Here is a 10,077-nt window from a genome sequence, read left to right as displayed (position 1 = left end):
ATCCCAGGAACAACATCAGACATCTCAGTCCAGAAATGTGCAGTTCTAGGCACAGCCAAGATACTGCGCAGAACCCTCAAGCTCCCAGGCCTCTGGTAGAGGACCCGAGCTCAGAGGATGAAAAAAAAAAAAAGAGACCACCCGCAAAGGGTGAGAAGGGATTTTTTTTTTATATATATATATTTACAAACATATATTCACACATATTTACATATATGTACATACATATACACATACATACACACACACATGCATACATACATACAAAAGGTGTGTTAATGTTATGTGGGTGCATGTGTGCTAGTTAGCCACCTGGAAATGCACAGTTAAAAAAAAAAAAGAAAAAATGGTGCTGTGAACAGCAGAAGGCCCGCCATTTACAGTACCCAAGAGCAGAAAGGACAGGTGGATCCAGTCCCAGAAGGCAGCAGCAGTCCCAGGTAAACAGACACCGGGCACCACCGCAGTTCAGTTTGTTACAACGAAGCTCACTCACTTTCAAGCAGTCAGCTGTAAATAACCTTTAGATAAAATGCTGAGATGATCCTTTGGAAGAACATAAGGAACGTGAATAAAACAAGATATTTAGACGGCTTTTAGAATTTCAATGTTTGTTCAAAGCTACGAGGGACTTTTTTGTTTTTTAATTATTGGAAGGGACCTCCACTTTTGGCTGATGTCATTTTGCTCTCCCCGAACCAAATATGAACTTTTTAATCATTTACAGAATTCTAGTCTGGTGATAATTTTAGTTCCTGAACTATGAACTCTTTATTTAAGTCAGCAAACTTCTTGACCAACTTATACTCATGAGCACATTGTTTGCCAACAAAAACAATGGAAGACTCTGTCATTGCATGGGTTTGCGTTGTGGTTCTTTGGTTGAATTTTTTATGCAAAGTTTAAAAGAGCACTCCAAACAAAAGTTGTTATAGGAGCCAAGACTCATACAGCAGATCAGTACTTTGTGACGCATGCATTCAAAGAAGCGTACATCATAGCAGACAGTGGTAACAGTTAGGTGTTAGGTATGGATATGGACCAATGACATCTACATTTGTCACTCAAGAGTCCCTGGTAAGCCAAGGAAGCGCCAGGAGTTACAAAAGAATCAGAAAGAAAGCTCTTATGGAGTAGTAAAGCTAACAGCTACTTAGTTGCTTCATTACTAGTGCTGGTCAATGTCAGATCTGTTGCAAAACAGAACATATGAAGTTTAGTTTGACAGAGTAACTATCTGCGGAAAAAGTAAGGCACTGTATAAATCACTAAAACAGCCTTAACTTAAACTGTTTTAACACCTTTGGTTTGTTCACCACATTCTGAACAGCTGAACAAATGTGGGGTTTTTTGCCGTTTGTTTAAACAGAGAAGTGATTCTCCAGCGAGAGTTTGGATACTTGAGTGAAAATTTAAAATGCATCATTGCTTCTGCACTTTGGTGAAGATCTCACGGTCTCTGTTCAGCGGTCCCCATTTTGTTGTCTCGTATATCTGACAGAAACCACCACGATCCTGCAGCTGAACAGAACATGAATGTTGGGTATTGTATAATTGCAGACTGATGTTTAATATGATTCTGGGATGACTTATTATATTTCAGGGCCAGAAACCCTTGAAGCAAGATTTTTCTGCATTTACTTTGGACTGTACTAACCCACCCCTTTCAAAGTTTATGAACTAAAACAAATTAAATTGGCTTAAATCTGTCTCAGAAGTTTATGTTTGGAAGTGTTGAAAAAGAACAAAAACACACAACTGAGACTAGGCTTCAAATCTAAAATCTTAATGACAAAACTGAGTCTCTAAAGGTTCACGGCAATTATACATAACATTTACAGGTTCCTCACTGTTCCTGCCTGTCTTTGTGTATTTGTGTTGTAAGATATTAAACCAAATCAGTTCATTTTCACTGCAGCTGCCGTTCCTTTGTTTATTTGGACTCCACGTAAGTTCACAGCACACAGGAAGGTTGCCAGCAAAGCACCGAGTCAGCAGCCCCCAGGACAACGAGACACGGGGAGAGACACAGGGCACCAGCCCCCCCAACCCAACCACGCTGCCACCTCCCGCTGGGCAAATAACCATCCCCGTTGTTGGGCCAACCCCCTGAGGGTTTCTAGAAGGATGGGGCACCCATCAGAACACAGGGCAGCCCCCAGGACCCCAACCAAGCCCAGCAAAACCCCAGGAGCCACAGACCACCCGGCGGGAGCCCACCACTCTGGGACATGGCCCAGGCACCCACACAAACAACCCCACACCAAGGGGGCAGTCCCCCAATGACGCTGTCAGAGACCCCCAGCCGCCCCCAAAACCCCAGCCCCTGCTGAACCAGTGCAGGCATCAGGACGGGAGCAAGAAGGGGAAACCGCACCCCATTACAGCTGTCTCAGGCTTTACATGTCTGTCTCCTTTGTCCTTTTATTTCAGTTTTGTTTGGCTACCCACAGTAATATTTTACATTTTGTCAGTTCTTTCACTTCCTCTGCTTTTCCTCAGAACTACCTCAGATTTGAGGTGTAGACAGGGTTGCCAACTGTCTTGTAAAATCCGGAGCTGTCCTTTTTTTGGCAGTTTGTTCTGTTCTACAGACAGACACCACACACTCACTGCTCATTGCTCACAAACATTACCTTTTAAAAATGTCTACTCCACCCAATGCTCTACCACACCCTCAAAAGTGGGAAGAGGCACATCCCTGACTGGATAGTGTCAGTGGAGATGATTACAAGGCAAATTGTAAAATGTGTCAGTGGGTGGTTTCAGTGGCGCACTGTCGTCTGTCTGCCATCAGACAGCCTGAGTCAGGAGAGCAACATTGCAGACACATAAAAAGACAGAAGACTCAAGAGTGAGTATTACAGTTCTTCATCTCTTAATCAGGACTGATTTCCTCTTTGGCTGTGCTGTTTGCCAGAAGATGTCAGTACATGGGCAGAGCTTAGTAAAACCATTGTGATTTGATTGATCATTGGGAAGGTTGAGTTTTTAAAGTTGAATGATCATTTATCTAATATACAGTAGTATTAACCAATGTAAATATTATTTCAACCTGGAGAGACTCATGACAAAGAGAAGCTGCAATTAAATAGTTTTATTTGACATGAATGACATAAGATATTTGGCACTCGAACCTCGGCGGAAGATGCGAGTGTCGACAATAGCAATGCACTTCGAGGAGAAGCTCAGGTTGAGCATTAGAGGTGTCTTCCCCGGGCCGGACACTGGTGGTGGAGGTTGAAGAGGGGAAGGAAGCTTGAGGGAGCTGGGAAACTGGGGGTGGAGAAGGGGCAGAGGTGGGCTGAAGTTCAGCCGGCAAACGGATGGGGCCATGATTGAAGTCCTTTTAAACGAAGGCTTGCTCGCTGATTGGATACGCTGGAGGCGTGGTCTGATGCTGATAGGCTGGAGTGGAGGTGCTCGACGCAGCGATTAGATGCAGGTGGGGCTGAAGCAGGTCTTCCAGTCTGAATTTACGCCTAGGCTTCATATATGGCAATTTAAAGAACAATACTAATGGATTAACAGATAAAAAATAGATTAAAAAAATGTTTGTTAAGAAAAAAATTATTCTTTAATATATACAGTTTGTTTTTGTTATTGAATAAGCAGATAAAAATAATAATAAAAAATAATTTATTAAAGTAAAAACTCACAAAACAAAAAGCTGGCGTGGCAGCAAAATACGAACTAAAACAATCCAAAAATGGCAAGGCAAAACGAGGCGAGGCGAGGCAAAGCAAGGAAACACTAAACATGATAAAACGAAAGGAACAGAATTACCCAGTGAGGAATGGAGAAACAGACCGGTTTTAAAGGCTGAGGGAAAGATGATTAACTGGTTACAGCTGTGAACATAACGAGGAGGAGGTGAGATGGGCGTGGCAGGCGTGACCGGAAAACTACTGGGGAGGTGAATAGTGACAAGACATGAAGAACAAAAACCACAAATTAAAACACAAAAAACCACAAACAAAGAACCAAAAACACCGACATTCATGACAATATCACTACTGTGAGCCCCACAGGAGTCGGGCCCGTGGCGGTCATGGCCAAGAGGAACTGTGATGGGGGTCCCTTATTTTCATTTCTGAAAGGTGGAAACCCTAGTTTTACATAAATACCACTCTTTAAAACATCATGGCTTTACTCTCAGCTTGTATAATTTTTTCCTTTTTTAAAAGATGTTGTGAAAGAGAATCAATTTCCAGGCACTGTTAGATTAAATCGCTCAAACAGGTTTATTTATGTATGGTGCACGACATACAGAGAGCCTTAAAGACAATCAAGAATTAACATCAGAGTCCCAGGTCTGAACAGGAAGCTCCAAATCAAAGCTCTACCTCCAGAGTCCACACAGGAGCTTAAATCTAAGATATTAGAATATTGGTAGGCGAGGAGGGGAGACAGGAAGATAGGTCAGTCTGGTTTCAGTGAAGAGTAATGGGGTCATTTGGTGAAAACCTCATAGGCTGTGGAAATCAGACATTACATAATCAGGTGTTAACTTATAAAAAACCTTGCCACCACAAAGAAAAATGTCAAGTCAGTCCAAGAAACCTCTCTGAATCCAGACGGACAAATATTCTCAGTACCTCAAGATCTCTGATGTTACTGAGAAAGGTTATCAAGACTGTGCATGGGACAAAACAAAACGTGTTATTTTTAAAGGTGTAAATATGAAAACTTTTTAAATCATTTTTTGAAAACTGAACAAAAGTATAGTTTATTTTTTAAAAGATATAGTTAACATTTTATTTGCTAGTAAGTTTAAATAAACTGTTAAAAAATGAGAAAATTAAATGCAAATCTAAACAAATTAAAGGCAGACATGGAGTTTTCTGATAAAATTAATTTGATTAAATTCACTGAACACTGAACTAGTTCTTTTGAGGAGTGAACTTCAACTCACATGGATTAAAACTGGTTTAACTTGTGTTCATAGTTCACCACTGAAATAATTCGGAAATAATTCACACTCCCCAAAATAACTAGTTTGCGTTCTTTTTTCACATTTTTTTACCTCTAAAAGAGTTGATGCTGTCATGCATCAGTTGCCAGTGGACACATCATCAAACTGATTTCTTCCATATTTTGTGTTCTTCCTTGGATTTGGATCATTTGGTTCAGTTACCAAAACATCCTGGCTCTTTCAGGTTGTTCTGAAATTTGTTCACACTTAGGAGATGAAAGAGGCAACTCTTTTTGATGTGCTGAGCCAAAAGATCCAGATCATGGAAAAATAAAAATAAAAAAAGCTGAAACTCCAATTACTAGTCTGTACACACACAATAAAATATTCTTTTGGCCTACTTTACAATAAAATTGTTCTCATTTGTTTGGTTGTTTTTTGTTTTGTTCTCAATAAAAATTGAAAGTCTGACTTAAACTTAGCCCATTAAGACAACAAGTTTCGACTGTGGTCATTTTCAAAGCTATGAGTTTGAGTTTGCTCTGCTTTAAGAAAATCCTGATTTTATTTTTTAAACACAGCATTATGAGATAAAACCTGCACTAGTTGAAATTTAAAAAAACGTACTGTATGTGCCATTATACACATTAAATCATAAACATTATACATACATACATTATACAAGGTTGGTGGTGCAATATGTGGTTTAGCATTGTCTTGCTGAAATATGCCAATCCTTCCCTGAAAAAGGTGTCTGGATAGGAGCATATGTTTTAAAATTTCTGCATTGATTGTGCCTTAAAGAAAAGCTTCCTTTGCCAGAGGCACCAATGCACCCCCATACCTACAGAGAGGCAGACTTCTGAATTGTTCATTGATAAAATGGTCCCTCTTCCCTTTAGTATGGAAGATGTGGCATCCATGGTTTCCAAAAATCATTAAACATTTCGATTTGTCTGAGCACAGAACACTTTGTCCACTTTGCCTCAGTCTATGTAAAATAAACTTTGGTCCAGAGAAGACAGCAGTATTTTTGGATGGTGTTAAATAGGAGCTTGAAGCAGCATTAGTGGATGGTACAGTGAACAGTGTTTACGGACAGTGATTTGTGGAAGTGTGCCTGAGCCCAGGCAGTGATGTCTTCAGACCTGGAGTGCCCTCAGAGGACCCAAAGATCACAAGCATCTAATATTGACTTTCTGTCTTGTCCTTTGTGCCCAGATTTCTCCAGGTTCTTAAAATCTTTTGATGACATTCTGAACTGATAATGAGATTTTTAAAGTCTTTCTACTTTTTCGTTGACAAACATTATTCTGAAATGTTTCCACTAATGTTAGACGCAGTTTTTTGCAGACTGGTGAATCTCTGCCCATCTTTACATCTGAGAGATTCAGCCTCTCCTAAATGCTGGTTTTATATCCAGTCCTCTTTCTGACCTGTTGCCAATTAACTGAATTATTTGCAAAATGCTCCTCCAAATAATTTTTTTTGTACCACCTCTCAGAACACAGTGATGTAAAACTTGCTGCACAGTTAAAAAGAACACTGGTGTTCCAGCAGTTCCCAGTTTATGGTACAAAGGGGCAAAGGTCACCACCAGGAAGGAAGCATTTGTCGTTCAAGAGAGACAAATGTCCCTGACCCAAAATAGAGAATGTTAAGAGGCTCTTATCATCACAGAAGATGAAGACTGAAGACACTGACTGTATTTACAGCAGTTCGAGGTTCATGCGCCCTTTCAAATTACACGTTTTTGAAAATTTGGATTAAAAAGGCATCTGAAAGTAAAATCTGCCAAAAATCGCCTATATTTTATTAATTTCCTTTAATGTTTTAGATTGGATCCCAACAATGGCGGTCTCAGTTTAATCTTTTGAACTGATCTTGTTTTCTAACTGATTTACTTTTGGAGTCAACTTCATTCAAGATGTTGCCAGAGCTAAGAAGGGGCACCACCAAGGTGGGCAATTGCCACCCCTAAAAAAAATTGATGGCCCCATACTGGCCTCCCATTGGCCAGACAGTTTTATCCTTCTGAGTCCCAAGCTTTTGCTTGGTGTGCATTTTTAATTTCTCTCAGATATTTAGGATAAGTAAGAACCCTGAGGCTGCAGGTTACATCATCATCCGATGTAAAAGACTTGTGAGTTTGCTCGCTGTGGCGACCCCTGACAGAAGGGAGCAGCTGATGGGAAGAACAACCTTTAGGATTTGTAGGACAAAGACAGTTTTCAAGCAAATAGGATTTAAAACATATAACTAAATTTTTTATTTATGTTAAAAAATAAAACCTGAAATCTAGTCCCCCTGAATAAGGACAACTGGTCTAAAGTCTTCAACATTGGGATGAAGGGTCTCTGGATGCATGATATTTTTTTTGTAAATATAATTTTAAGCAAGGACAGAGTTTATTAAGTTGAGTAGTGACAGTGTTTTTTTCAATGACTAAAATCAACCGTAAAAAAAACATAAAAAAGTGAAGCAGATGTATGTTTTTAGACTTCCTTATGGTGTTTACATGCTTTTAATCAGCCACTAAATTTTCAGTGGTTCTATTTACATCGAGTACACAACTGGTTACATTTGGTTCTTGGAGGAGGAGGAGGTTCGTAAGGAGGCAGTGAAAAAAAGACTACAAGGTCTCACGCAAAGATTTAGATTTTTAAACATGGATTAATGCTGGGTCACAAGTTCACTCCCTTCACAGCAAGGCATTGTAAGACTTTATCAGTACTCGCTGAGGCCATTAAAAACCTTTACTGTGAAAGGAAAAACTGTAAAGTTCTGATGGTCAGGATATAATAACACAGAATACTTTAGAAACAATTGTGCTTTTATTTAGTAATGTCTCAGCAAAACTCAAAAAGCTATTTAGTTATGTAAAGGTTGATTTATTTATGAGGGCAATGAGAACTAATTAATTTAGTTTAATCCCTACTAAGATCCCTTTTAACATGAGCAGATGTTTTGTTGTGATAGCACAAGGTAGATGTTTCAGATAAAAATTTTGCTTTAAAGTCAAGTTTCATCTTATTCTACTGCTTAACACCAAAAAAAATCTGTCTTTTATTTACAAAGAACAGTGGTGGCTGATCTAACATGCTCCTGTTATCCTATCAACAATAAAATGTAGTGATTCCCTAACTGTCATTTTACTGTATTTGTCAAATAACCTATATATGACAACAACATAACAAATCTCCTAAAATTCTGCTCTGGGTTTTTGTTTCCCAATCCAAGACTGAGTGCTCTGATGGTTTCACATTCAGTCTGTTGTCTTTCTGAAGGTTCATCTGACAGAAGCGGTCTGAGCGGGTTCTGTCTGAGGCAGTAATAGAATAGAGTTTATTACTATTTGTAAAAGTTAAAAAAAACAACAGATACATCTTAATTCTTGTGCCTATTTCTGCAAGTCAAGCAGTTCAAATTTAAAGTTAAAAAAAATGAAGATAAAATGTTTAAAATATTAGCAATAAGACCAATAAAACTATGATAAAACATGTAAAACTATAAAACAATAAAAGCCCAAGAATGCTGAACAGCAACGTCAGATATATACATATCTGGTGCATAACACCATTTTTTATAATGTATAATGGCAGAATTTATTATAGGGTAACACCTGTTGTTGATAAGTCCTGACTATGTTATGACTTCTTTTCCAAGTCTCATGGGTTTTCACAGAATTAACTTGTTTATAGGAGTGATGTTGGTTTTTCTCCTCATGGGAACCAGACTGACTTGTTTTCCCCTAACTCCTCATTCTGGTCCAGTATTTCAATATCCTTAATATAAGCTATATAAGTGTTGATTTTGTGGGCCAGAGCTTTGATTCAGAGTTTCCCCCATTCAGACTTGAAACTCTGATGTTAATTATTAATTGTCTTTAAGGATCTCTGTATGTTCTGCACCACACATAAATAAACCTGTTTGAGTGATTTCATCTAACAGGGTCAGAAAATTATTTTTCTGCCACAACACCAGACAGGATGGGGTTGATGGTTTAATGGTTGAAGTGATATGCAGTAAGTGTCTAGTGAAGAGGGTGTTGGAGGCCCCGTCCCTCTGGACTCTACAATAAGTAGAGGAGCTGTGCGAAAGCACATCTACCTTCGGGCAGTAGATCTGCTCAAAACATATCAAGTCAAGAAGGGCTAATGCCACAAATCTGAATGATTTTGTGGATGTTTTTTGCCAAACAACTGAGGAACAGGCAAATAAATTTTTATTTAAGCTAATATGGCCTGAAAAAGCAAATAAAGGAATTTTTTGGGATAACGCTATCATAAAATGTACATAGTTCATGATTGTGCTTTATTTTGTCTTTTTATTCCCAGACATTTGAGACATTTATAATAACCTATTTTTGTTTACAAAAGTACACAGCAACAAGCAAATTAAAATGTGTTTTATATTTTCATCATTATTTGGAAGAGTGTGCACCTATAACTGATTAACTTATGGAATCAACCCAATTCAAGATGACCACAACTAATCAACATTAGCTGACACAAACATGATTATAACTTAATGAATTTTACAGATATTTAGCTAGAATTTGGTGTCAGTAGCTGAAAGTAACCAGGTAGACTCTAAGCACAAGATGTGTATTTTTGAAATTTCGCCATTACTCTTGGAGTCAACTTTGTTTGTTAGTCAAACAGATAATGAACCACTCAACAGATAAACAAAGAAAAAAACACTTAGAAAACAATCATTAGATGTGCACCTACAGCTGATTAACTCTTAGAGTCAGTCCAAATTAAGATGGCTGCCACAGGTAGTTATCATTACCCAAAACAAAAAAGGCTGTAAGTCAGTCAGCTCAACAGACAATGAACTAAAATTTGATGTGGTAGTACCCGGGCGTTATTCACAACACATACTCTGACTGTGTCATTTTGTGACACTAAATGAAACTGCACATAACATTTTTTCAAGGTTTTGACCAAAATTCATTTTGGTCTAATGATGAGAAATTACAGAACTTTTGTCTTCTGACTCTGAACCCATTCAATCACTGAATAGATGCTTAGAACAAATCAATGTGTGGATGTGCCAAAACTTTCTCCAGCTGAACAGAAACAAAACTGAAGTTATTATCTTTGGACCTAAAGAGGAGCGAACTACAATCAATGTGCAGCTCCAGTTATTACAACTAA

The 10,077-nt window shown here is 38.5% G+C and overlaps 1 long non-coding RNA gene across 1 annotated transcript in view; it reads left to right on the top strand.

Moving 5' to 3' along the window:
* The first annotated feature begins 2,764 nt into the window (after positions 1-2,764).
* LOC112449753 overlaps positions 2,765-10,077 on the top strand; it is a 12,825-nt gene continuing 5,512 nt past the window's right edge. Inside the window, exon 1 of the long non-coding RNA XR_003038284.2 lies at positions 2,765-2,854. This is a non-coding gene — a long non-coding RNA (uncharacterized LOC112449753). The remainder of the gene's footprint in view (positions 2,855-10,077) is intronic.

This window comes from Kryptolebias marmoratus, linkage group LG12 (genome assembly GCF_001649575.2).
Source record: "Kryptolebias marmoratus isolate JLee-2015 linkage group LG12, ASM164957v2, whole genome shotgun sequence".
Lineage (NCBI taxonomy): Eukaryota > Metazoa > Chordata > Actinopteri > Cyprinodontiformes > Rivulidae > Kryptolebias > Kryptolebias marmoratus.
This window is presented reverse-complemented; position numbering and strand designations above follow the sequence as displayed.